A 12,223-nucleotide genomic window follows, 5' to 3' on the forward strand; every position below is an offset into this window, starting at 1 on the left:
GATGGAGAAAGCCCTGTCCCCCCAGGATCTGAGTTTGGTCCGGATGGGGGGGGGGGGGGGGGGGGGGGGGGGTAGGAGATTGGCAGCAGCAGAGCGGAGATAAAGGAGAACATAGACAGACACAAAGTGCTGGAGTAACTCGGCCACACCGGCCAACAATGTATAAGAAAATAACTGCAGATGACTCAGGTCATTGAGAGGTATTTTACACTGAGTAACTGCGTGAGCTTAATCATGCCTATTACAACCTCTATAACTGATTGATTATTCTGTTCTTCACCCCACTGCCCACTGAATGAAGCACTGCATCTCTTCGGTAGTGATCTCCATACATATATTAGTTTAGTTTAGCTTAGCTTGGATTAATTTAGTTTAGTTTAGTTTAGTGGAGGTAAGTTTAGATGCACGGAGTATTTTACCCAGAGTAGGTTGAAACGAGGACCAGAGGACATAGGTTCAAGGTGAAGGGGACAAGATTTAATAGGAATCCGAGGAGTAACTTTTTCACACAAAAGGTGGTGGCTGCATGGAACAAGCTGCCAGAGGAGGTAGTTGAGGCTGGGACTATCCTATTGTTTAAGAAACAGTTGGATAGGTACATGGATAGGACAGGTTTGGAGCCCTGTCCAAACCTGTCGTATCCATGTACGACATGGACCAAGCGCAGGCAAGTGGGACTAGTGTAGCTGGGACATTGTTGGCCGGTGTGGGCGAGTTGGGCCGAAGGGCCTGTTTCCACACTGTATCACTCTATGACTCTATGACTCTAGTCTAGTTTAGTTTAGTTTAGTTTAGTTTAGATTAGTTTAGTTTAGTCTAGTTGTTCAGTTTATTGTCACGTGTACAATACAATATTATCACGGGTACAGTGAAAATCTTTTTTGTTGTGTCCAACCAGTGGAAAGACCATACATGATTACAATCAAGGCATCCACAGTGTACAGATATATGTAGAAGAAACATGGCAAAATGAACCAAATTGGGAGATATTAAGAGGAAAATAATTACAATTTGGTCAACACCATTGGTTTCAATTGAAAGAGGAAGGTGGAATAATGAAGGATCTTAGGCAGGGAACACCACACACTGGGCATCATGGTGACACAGCGGTAGAGTTGCTGCCCTACAGCGCCAGAGACCCAGGTTCGATCCTGACCTCAAGTGCTGTCTGTACGGAGTTTGTACGTTCTCCCTGTGACTGCGTGTTTTTTCTCCGGTTGCTCCAGTTTTCTCCCACACTCCAAAGGTTTATAGATTAATTTTAGTTTAGTTTAGTTTAGTTTAGAGGTACAGCGCAGAAACAGGCCCTTCGGCCCACCGAGTCCGCGCCGACCAGCGATCCCCGCACATTAACACACACTAGGGACAATTTACATTTATGCCAAGCCAATTAACCTACAAACCTGCATGTCTTTGGAGTGTGGGAGGAAACCGAAGATCTCGAGGAAAACCCACGCGGGTCACGGGGAGAACGTGCAAACTCCGTGCAGACAGCACCCGTAGTCAGGATCGAACCCGGGTCTCTGGCGCTGTGAGGCAGCAACTCTGCCACTGCGCCCCATTTTGATATGGGTGAGCAGGCAAGTCAACTGACTTCAGTGACTTGGTCTGTTTTGGAACTGGGATACGAGAAACAGGAGACGCAGACGGCAAATGCCCAAGTGAAATGCCGGAGGTGAATTTACAGATAGTTATGATAACTTAAAATACTGCAACAATTACTTAACTCCCTTTGCTTTAGCCAAAATCTCCGCTGCACTAATAGAAATCAGGTGAATAAAAGTTCATCGGAATTGAGTAATACGTGAACATTTTGCCGGACAAGGAAGAAAATGAGCCATGTTCAGTTTGTGATACTGTAATTAAATAGTATTACATTTACAGGAGTAAATTTTGGTAATGGCTTTCGTGACTGTGTGATTTATAGTTAGGTACTGTTGTGATGTCAATCAAACAGCAGCCAATTTGTACAGCAATTTCCCTTAAACTATGATCTAACAATAATAATTGGACCTTCTGTGTTATAGCAGCTGATTTAGAGATAAATATTGGCCAGGATTTGAGGGGAACTCCACTGCTTTTTATCCAAGTTTAGATTAGTTTATTGTCACGTGTACCGAGGTACAGTGAAAAGCTTTTAGTTTAGTTTAGTTTAGAGATACAGCGCAGAAACCAAGTCTGCACCCACCAGCGATCCCCACACATTAACGCGATCCTACACACACTAGGGACAATTTACACTTATACCAATAGACAATAGACAATAGGTGCAGGAGTAGGCCATTCAGCCCTTCGAGCCAGCACCACCATTCAATGTGACTACAGTGGCCCCCGGGCCTACAGTGTCCGGCCTACACTGTCCGGGATTACAATGGCCCCCGGGCCTACAGTGTCCAAGCCTACAGTGTCCAGGCCTACACTGTCCGGGACTACAGTGGCCCCCGGGTCTACAGTGTCCCGGCCTACAGTGTCCAGGCCTACAGTGTCCGGGCCTACAGTGTCCGGGCCTACAGTGTCCAGGTCTACAGTGTCCGGGCCTACAGTGTCCGGGCCTACAGTGTCCGGGCCTACAGTGTCCAGGCCTACAGTGTCCGGGCCTACAGTGTCCGGGCCTACATTGTCCTGGACTACAGTGGCCCCTGGGCCTACAGTGTCCAGGCCTACAGTGTCCGGGCCTACAGTGTCCGGGCCTACAGCACCCCCCGGGCCTAATACAGGACAAACCAATTTAGCCCAAAATACGTGATGCCCCAGCTAATACGGGACAGTTGGCAACCCCAAATGGGATGGGGTGGACTTGATGAGCCGAATGGCCAAATTCTGCGCCTATAACATACAGCTTCTTAAGTAGATTTGCCCGCCCTTTGATGTTAATCATTGCACCACTCTAGGCTGTATGTTCAGCTGTCCCGAATATCATCCATAAACCTTTCAGTCTCCCTCTTCTTTTTGAAAATGCCTCAAAACATGTGTCTTTCACCAAACATTTGGCCGTCTGCCCTGAAGCCTGTTTGCGTAGCTTTGTACTAAATTTTGTTTGATAATTGTTTTTGCGAAAGCACATTTGGGCCGTTCCATTGCTAATAGACACTAACTACATGGATACGTTGCTGTTGTTTATAATGTTTTGGTGGAATGCTTTCCAAAAAAGACAGCCAGCCGTAAAGATCATGCAGGAGATACAAGTGGTCAGAAACGTACGTTTGGATTGCCACAAACGTAGAACTTGAGGTCAAATCCACAATCGTTTACAAGTTCATAAGATAAGACGTGGGAGCAGAATTAGGCCATTCTGCCCATCGAGACTGCTTTGCCATTCAATCAAGGCTGATCTATCTTTCCCTCACAACCCTATTTTCCTGTCTTTTCCCTATAACTTTGACGCTGTTACTAATCAAGAATCCGTTAATCCCCTGCTTAAAAATACCCAACGACTTGGCCTCCACAGCCATCTGCGGCAATAGACAATAGACAATAGACAATAGGTGCAGGAGTAGGCCATTCGGCCCTTCGAGCCATCACCACCATTCAATGTGATCATGGCTGATCATTCTCAATCAGTACCCCGTTCCTGCCTTCTCCCCATACCCCCTGACTCCGCTATCCTTAAGAGCCCTATCTAGCTCTCTCTTGAATGCATTCAGAGAATTGGCCTCCACTGCCTTCTGAGGCAAAGAATTCCACAGATTCATCATCCTTAGACTAAAGAAATTCCTCCTCATCTTCCGAAAGGATTATCCTTTAATTCTGAGGCTGTAGCCTCTCATCCTAGACTCTCCCACCAGTGGAAACATCCTCTCCACATCCACTCTATGCAAGCCTTTCACTGTTCTGTACGTTTCAATGGGGTCCCAATAAACGCTCATCATATGTCAACCCACTCATTCCTGGGATCATTCTTGTAAACCTCCTCTGGTCCCTCTCCAGGGCCAGCACATCCTTCCTCAGATATGGGGCCCAAATTTGCTCACAGTACTCCAAATGCGGCCTGACCAGCTCCTTATAGAGCCTCAGCATCACATCCCTGTTTTTGTATTCTAGCCCTCTCGAAACAAATGCTAGTTGACACCCTTCTTCAGGCTGAGAGTCAGGGGAAGGAGAAACAAGATATTTAGACAGTGATGTAGAGCAAAGAGCCATATCAAACAAATAAATGAAAGATAACGATGATAAAGGAAACAGGCCATTGTTGGCTGTGTGTAGCAAGGAACAGCAGATGCTGGTTTAAACCGAAGATAGACACAAAAAGCTGGAGTAACTCAGCGGGACAGGCAGCATCTAATCCTCCGAAATTTCCGACACCTCCAACGGGATCCCACCACTGGCCACATTTTCCCATCTCCACCCCTTTCCGCCTTCCGCAGAGACCGTTCCCTCCGCAACTGCCTGGTTAACTCATCCCTTCCCACCCAAACCACCCCCTCCCCTGGTACCTTCCCCTGCAACCGCAGAAGATGCAACACCTGTCCCTGTAACCTCCTCCCTAGACTGTCCAGGGACCCAGACAGTCCTTTCAGATTAGGCAGAGGTTCACTTGCACCTCCTCCAACCTCATCTACTGTATCCGTTGTTCAAGATGTGGACTCTTGTACATCGGCGAGACCAAACGCAGACTGGGCGATCATTTCGCGGAACACCTTCGCTCAGCCCGCCTGAACCAACCTGATCTCCCGGTTGCTGGGCACTTTAATTCTCGTTCCCATTCCCACACTGACCTTTCGGTCCCAGGTCTCCTCCATTGTACCTGCACTCCAAAGACATACAGGTATGTAGGTTAATTAACTGGGTAAATGTAAAAATTGTCCCTAGTGTGTGTAGGATAGTGTTAGTGTGCGGGGATCGCTGGGCGGCGCGGACACGGTGGGCCGAAGGGCCTGTTTCCGCACTGTATCTCTAAATCCAAATCTAAATTGTCAGTGTGAGGCTAAACGCAAATTGGAGGAACAGCATCTCATATTTCGCTTGGGCAGCTTACAGCCCAGTGGTATGAATATTGATTTCTCTCACTTCAGGTAGCCCCGGCATTCCCTCTCTCTCTATCCCACCCCCACCCAAGTCGCACCAGCTTCTCGTTTACACCCAGCAAACAGCCTGTTCCTTTATCATCGTCACTTTTTTGCATACCTTTCGTTCATTGTTCTTTATCTCTCCACATCACCGTCTATAATCTCTCGTTTCCCTGATCCCTAACCAGTCTGAAGAAGGGTCTCGACCCGAAACGTCACCCATTCCTTCTCTCCAGAGACGCTGCCTGACCCGTTGAGTTACTCCAGCATTTTGTGCCTGCCTTCGATTTAAACCAGCATCTGCAGTTCTTTCCGTCTCACTGAAGTATTAGATGCTATTTCTCTTCGCGGCTTGCTTGGCGAGACTGTAAAGTGATTTTGCCAAAAGGGGAAACAGCTGGTTGAAGATGACTGGGTCTTCACGCCACAGGAGGCATTTTAAGAAGAAGGTTCAGTGGGCTCAAGATAGATTCGTTCACACAATGGAAAGGGATCAGACGGCCAACTCTGGAGCTGTGGAATGACAAGATGCACAAAGACAAAAATAGAAAACCTATGTTGGGAAACCAAGCGCTGAATACAGCCAAAAATATCGAAGCAAAAAAGCGGCATGATGATACAGCGGTAGAGTTGCTGCCTTACATCGGCAGAGACCCAGGTACGATCCTGACTACGGCCGCTGTCTGTATGGAGTTTGTACCTTCTCCCTGTGCTCTGGTTTCCTCCTACACTCCAAAAACGTACAAGTTTATAGGTTAATTGGCTTTAGATAATAGACAATAGGTGCAGGAGTAGGCCATTCGGCCCTTCGAGCCAGCACCACCATTCAATGTGATCATGGCTGATCATTCTCAATCAGTACCCCGTTCCTGCCTTCTCCCCATACCCCCTGACTCCGCTATCCTTAAGAGCTCTATCCAGCTCTCTCTTGAATGCATTCAGAGAATTGGCCTCCACTGCCTTCTGAGGCAGAGAATTCCACAGATTCACAACTCTCTGACTGAAAAAGTTTTTCCTCATCTCAGTTCTAAATGGCCTACCCCTTATTCTTAAACTGTGGCCCCTGGTTCTGGACTCCCCCAACATTGGGAACATGTTTCCTGCCTCTAACGTGTCCAACCCCTTAATAATCTTACATGTTTCGATAAGATCCCCTCTGTGTAGGATACTGCTGGTGATCGCTGGTCGGCGTGGACTTGATGGGCCGTGAGGCCTGTTTCCACGCTGTATCTCTAAAGTAAAAGAGATATTTTTTTATGTTTGAGAAAAAAATCAGGTGAATAAATTCAAAGAAAATTTAAGGATATTTCATAACTATATAAAGAATATAAGAAGATAACTGAGATCATAACCTATTAGGGACTAACAAGGTGTCAGTCTATATCCGGAGGGAGACAATGTAGTGTAAGAAAATAACTGCAGATGCTGGTACAAATCGAAGGTATTTATTTCACGAAATGCTGGAGTAACTCAGCAGGTCAGGCACCATCCCAGGAGAGAAGGAATGGGTGACGTTTCGGGTCGAGACCCTTCTTCAGACTGAAGAAGGGTCTCGACCCGAAACGTCACCCATTCCTTCTCTCCTGAGATGCTGCCTGACCTGCTGAGTTACTCCAGTATTTTGTGAAGTATATACTCTGGATGGAGACAATGTGATTCAAGGTCTTAGAATTTGTTTTAATCAGATGTCTTCACAAATGAAAGGGAAGGATACTGATGTTGTATTTAAAGAGAAAGTCAGAACTTTTTTCCCCCCAAGGTTGAAATGTCAATGGGAGACACAAAATGCTGGAGTAACTCAGCGGGTCAGGCAGCATCTCGGGAGAGAAGGAATGCGTGACGTTTTGGGTCCGAAGAAGGGTTTGGACCCAAAACGTCACTCATTCATTCCTTCTCTCCCGAGATGCTGCCTGACCCGCTGAGTTACTCCAGCATTTTGTGTCTACCTTCGATTTAAACCGGCATCTGCAGTTTTTCTCCAACGTAAATATTGAAATTTCGATGACTAGAAGGTGCAGCTTTAAGACGAAAAGTAGAAAAGAGAGTGCAGGGCAACTTTTTTTACACAGTGAGGGATCATTCCCAGGTGATGCAGGAATATCAAGACGAATTTCTGCACTCGGCTATCTTGTGCAGGAAGGAACCGCAGATGCTGGTTTAAACCCAAGTTAGACACAAAATGCTGGAGGAACTCAGCGGGACAGGCAGCATCTATGGAGAAAAGGGTCGGGTGAAGTTTTGTGTCGAAACGAAGGGTCTCGATCCGAAACGTCACCCATTCCTTCTCTCTAGAGATGCTGCCTGTCCCGCTGAATTTCTCCAGCATTATGTGTCTGTCAAATCTTAACAACTTAATACTTTCTCTAAATTTATAGATCATGATCACGGAACATAACTGCTCTTTCCCACCTGATATAGCACCGTTCGTGCTACGGCCTAACACCGTGGAGTCGGCGGCCTCCAGCTGGGATCGACCTTGAAGACTCCGGTCGCAGGGCCTGGACTTACCATCTCGGAGGCTTCGGCCGTGGGCCCTGCAGACCGCAACATCGGGAGCTCGCAGGTCCCTGGCTGGCGACCGGCTTTCGGGAGCTCCAGCCGTAGCAGCTTCGACCGCCCCGGAGCGCGAGGTTTGATCGACCCGCTCGCAGGCCCTTCATCGCCCTGGCCGCGACACTTTCCATCGCCCGGTGGGGGCTCAGGACCTTCATCGGCCTGCTCGGCTCGGCCCTGGGACTTTCCATCGCCCGGTGGGGGCTTCAAAAGTCGGGAGCCTCGATCGCCTCGTGGCACCACGGGAGAAGAATGAGGAGGAGATAAGACTTTTCTTTGCCTTCCATCACAGTGAGGGTGTGCCTGGAGCAATCACTGTGATGGCTGTTTGTGTTAAATTGTAATTGTGTGTCTTGTGTTCTTTATTGTCTACTGCCGGACCCTGACGTGAGAGGACGCTGGCGCTATTTGTTCGCCGCTTCTCCGTCAGGATAGTTTGTCTGTTTGTTTTTATGCCTTGACTGTTTTTGTAAAGCGTCTTTGAGCATTTGGAAAAGCGCTATAAAAAATAAATGTTTATTATTATTATTATTATTATATCTGGCTTCTAAATGGTCCTGTTTCCGCGCTGTATCTCCAAAACTAAAAATCCTATCATAATCTAGGGTACTGTCCGATTCACTTCCACCCCATTGCGGACATTGGACTTTGTGTCTGGAACTGATGTGCGACAATGCTGAGAACTATATTCTGAACTATCTTCCCCTTTGCTTTACCTATTGTACTCGAGTTTGACTTGAATGTATTTACATATAGCATTATCTGTATAGGATAAGTCTGAAGAAGGGTCTCGACCCGAAACGTCACCCATTCCCTCTCTCCCGAGATGCTGCCTGACCTGCTGAGTTACTCCAGCATTTTGTGTCTACCTTCGATTTAAACCAGCATCTGCAGTTTTTTTCCCCCTAAAGTAATATCTGACTTGATTGGACAGCCAATTAACCTAGAAACCTGTACGTCTTTGGAGTCTGGGAGGAAACTGAAGATCTCGAAGAAAACCCATGCAGGTCACGGGGAGAATGTACAAACTCCGTACAGACAGCACCTGATGTCAGGATCGAGGGTCCAGGCAGCGGGCAGTCGACGGCCTCACAGAAGTCGGCTGCCTACCCCTGTTCCGGGCTTACGTCCGTGCCCGCGTGTCCCTGGAGAGGGAACACGCACACGCGGTGTCCACGGGGACTCTGGTGGCCTTCCGGGAACGCTGGTCACCGCGGGGGGTTGAATGTATTGTTGACAGAGATGGCGGGATTTTAATGTGATAATTGTTTAATTTGTAAACTGCCGATACAGGCGGCTTTTGTTTGATCACATTTTGCTTAGTATGTTTGTATGTTTTTCTTTGGAATAAAACTTTTATATATATTTTTAAAAAATTTAAAAAAGATGTCAGGATCAAACCCGGGTCTCTGGTGCTGTAAGGCAGCAACTCTACCGCTGTGCCACCGTGCTGCCCATTTATAGACATAGACATAGAAAATAGGTGAAGGAGGAGGCCATTTAGCCCTTTGAGCCAGCACCGCCATTCGTTGTGATCATGGCTGATCATCCACAATCAGTAACTTGTGCCCAACTTCTCCCTTATCCACTTATCATCAAGAAGTGTAGCAATCTAAGATCTCACATTTCACAAACTCAGTAGCACAACATTAATGCAGAATGTCGTACCTAAGAGGAGGCAACTGAATCATCCATCCCACCACAACCAGAGAGCAGTGCTGAACTACTATCTACCTCATTGGTGACCCTCGGACTATCCTTGATCGGACTTTGCTGGCTTTACCTTGCACTAAACATTATTCCCTTATCATGTATCTATCTGTACAGTGTAAATGGATCGATTTTAATCGTGTATTGTCTTTCTGCTGGCTGGTTAACACGCAACAAAAGCTTTTCACTGTACCTCGGTACACGTGACAATAAACCAAACTGAGCTAGACTATTTTGCGAGAGTTAGAGTCATAGAGTGATAAGGTGAGGCAACAGGCCCTTCAGCCCAACTTGCCCACACTGGCCAACATGTCCCAGCTACACTAGTCCCACTTAGACAATAGACAACAGACAATGGTTGCAGGAGTAGGCCATTCGGCCCTTCGAGCCAGCACCACCATTCAATGTGATCATGGCTGACCATTCTCAATCAGTACCCCATTCCTGCCTTCTCCCCATACCCCCTGACTCCGCTATCCTTAAGAGCTCTATCTAGCTCTCTCTTGAATGCATTCAGAGAATTGGCCTCCACTGCCTTCTGAGGCAGAATTCCACTTGCCTATGTTTGGTCCAAATCCCTCCAAACCTGTCCCATCCATGTACCTGTCTAACCATTTCTTAAACGATGGGATAGTCCCAGCCTCAACTACCTCCTCTGGCAGCTTGTTCCATACACCCACCACCCTCTGTGTGAAAAATTTACCCCTCGGATTCCTATTAAATCTTTCCCCCTTCACCTTGAACCTATGTCCTCTGGCCCTCAATTCGCCTACTCTGGGCAAGAGACTCTGTGCGTCTACCCGATCTATTCCTCTCATGATTTTGTACCCTGTAGAATTTTACGATGAGATTCTTCCATTATTTCAGCAAGTTTTATTTCATGGATCAGAGGCTGCTGGAGGGGTCAAGAGGGCATCACACTGAAGCTCTGGAGGTTTTGATGTGTTCCGATATCCTGCTGATGTTTGAGTTGACATGAAAGCTGCCCTCTGTGATTTATAGAAGAGCCACAACAGAGTCTGGGCTTCAACCATTCATCAGCTCCGCCAACTACCTTTGATCTTTACTTGATCTTTGAAAAGTTTGATGGTAGCTTGGTGCCAAACAGGAAGCTTTCATGTCCGTTTTATATGACAAATGTTAATCCGGGAAGAATCCACTGCAGATTAGAGGAAAAAAATAGTCTTTGTACACAATCAACAGTGGTGTATATCAGGCTATTAGATTAGCATCTCCCACCATAACTAATCTGTTCACGAGATACAGGAGTTGAGGCTATGTTTTAACGGTACTCTGGCAGTTGCCAATTGATTTTTTTCTATCAATAATAATTACAGAATTAGAGAAAATTATAATATCCTTTCCATTAGATGCAGGAAAAATGTTCCCAATGTTGGGCGAGTCCAGAACCGGGGGCCACACAGTCTTAGAATAAAGGGGAGGCCATTTAAAACTGAGGTGAGAAAAAACGTTTTCACCCAGAGAGTTGTGAATTTGTGGAATTCTCTGCCACAGAGGGCAGTGGAAGCCAAATCACTGGATGGATTTAAGAGAGAACTAGATAGAGCTCTAGGGGCTAGTGGAATCAAGGGATATGGGGAGAAGGCAAGCACGGGTTACTGATTGGGGATGATTAGTCATGATCTCAATGAATGGCGGTGCTGGCTCGAAGGGCCGAATGGCCTCGTCCTGCACCTATTTTCTATGTCTATGTCACTTCTGTTATGAACATGTAACAGTTCCAAAAAAAAGTTTTAAAAAATGATTAAATCGATCTGGCAGCTAGATTAGTCTGGTGTGCAGGCAAGGGTAATTCAGAAGAGGGCAGCGGTAGAGTTTCTGCCTCACAGCGCCAGAGACCCGTGTTCGATCCTGACTACGGGTGCTGCCTACATGGAGTTTGTACGTTCTCCCCGTAACCTGCGTGGGTTTTCTCTGAGATCTTCAGTTTCCTCCCACACTCCAAAGACGTGCAGGTTTGTAGGTTAACTTAAGTTGTGAATTGTCCCTAGTGTGCGGGATAGTGCTAGTGTACGGGGTGATTGCTGTTTGGCGCGGACTCGGTGGGCCAAAGGGCCTGTTACCGTGCTGTATCTCTATAGTATAGAGTTTGTACGTTCTCCCCGTAACCTGCGTGGGTTTTCTCTGAGATCTTCGGTTTCCTCCCACACTCCAAAGACGTACAGGTATGTAGGTTAATTGGCTGGGTAAATGTTTAAAAAAAATTGTCCCTAGTGGGTGTAGGATAGTGTTAATGTATGGGGATCGCTGGGCGGCACGGACTTGGAGGGCCGAAAAGGCCTGTTTCCGGCTGTATATATATGATATGATATGATATGATATAAAGTCTAATTGAATTTTTTCTATGACTAAAGGCTAATCCAATACCTTGTTCGAATTCAATGACAATCATAGTAATGAAAAATTCAGTTTTTAGATGTTTTTGCAATCTGCATTGATGTCTTCATGAACTAAGACATATAGTAGTGGTTTCATTTTCAAGAAATTTACCACCATCTCTATTCTGTTGCTTTGTTACCCCAAATTATATCACTGCAGTTTCAGTTCAGTTTATTGTCACGTGTACCGAGCGAGGTACAGTGAAAAGCTTTTGTGGCGTGCTAACCAGTCAGCGGAAAGACAAAACATGATTACAATCGAGCCATTTACAGTGTATAGATACATGACAAGAGAATGTTTAGTGCAAGGTGCCAGTAAAGACAAGAATAGTCGAGTGAATAAGGATACTCGGCGATCGTATCACTCAACACCTTCGCTCAGTCCGTCTTAACCAATCTGATCTCCCGGTGGCTGAGCACTTCAACTCCCCCTCCCACTCCCAGTCTGTCCTTTCTGTCATGGGCCTCCTCCAGTGAGGCCCACCATAAATTGGAGGAACAGCACCTCATATTTCGCTTGGGCAGCTTGCAGCCCAGCGGTATGAACATTGACTT

The sequence above is a fragment of the Rhinoraja longicauda genome, chromosome 9 (assembly GCF_053455715.1).
Source record: "Rhinoraja longicauda isolate Sanriku21f chromosome 9, sRhiLon1.1, whole genome shotgun sequence".
Taxonomy (NCBI): domain Eukaryota; kingdom Metazoa; phylum Chordata; class Chondrichthyes; order Rajiformes; family Arhynchobatidae; genus Rhinoraja; species Rhinoraja longicauda.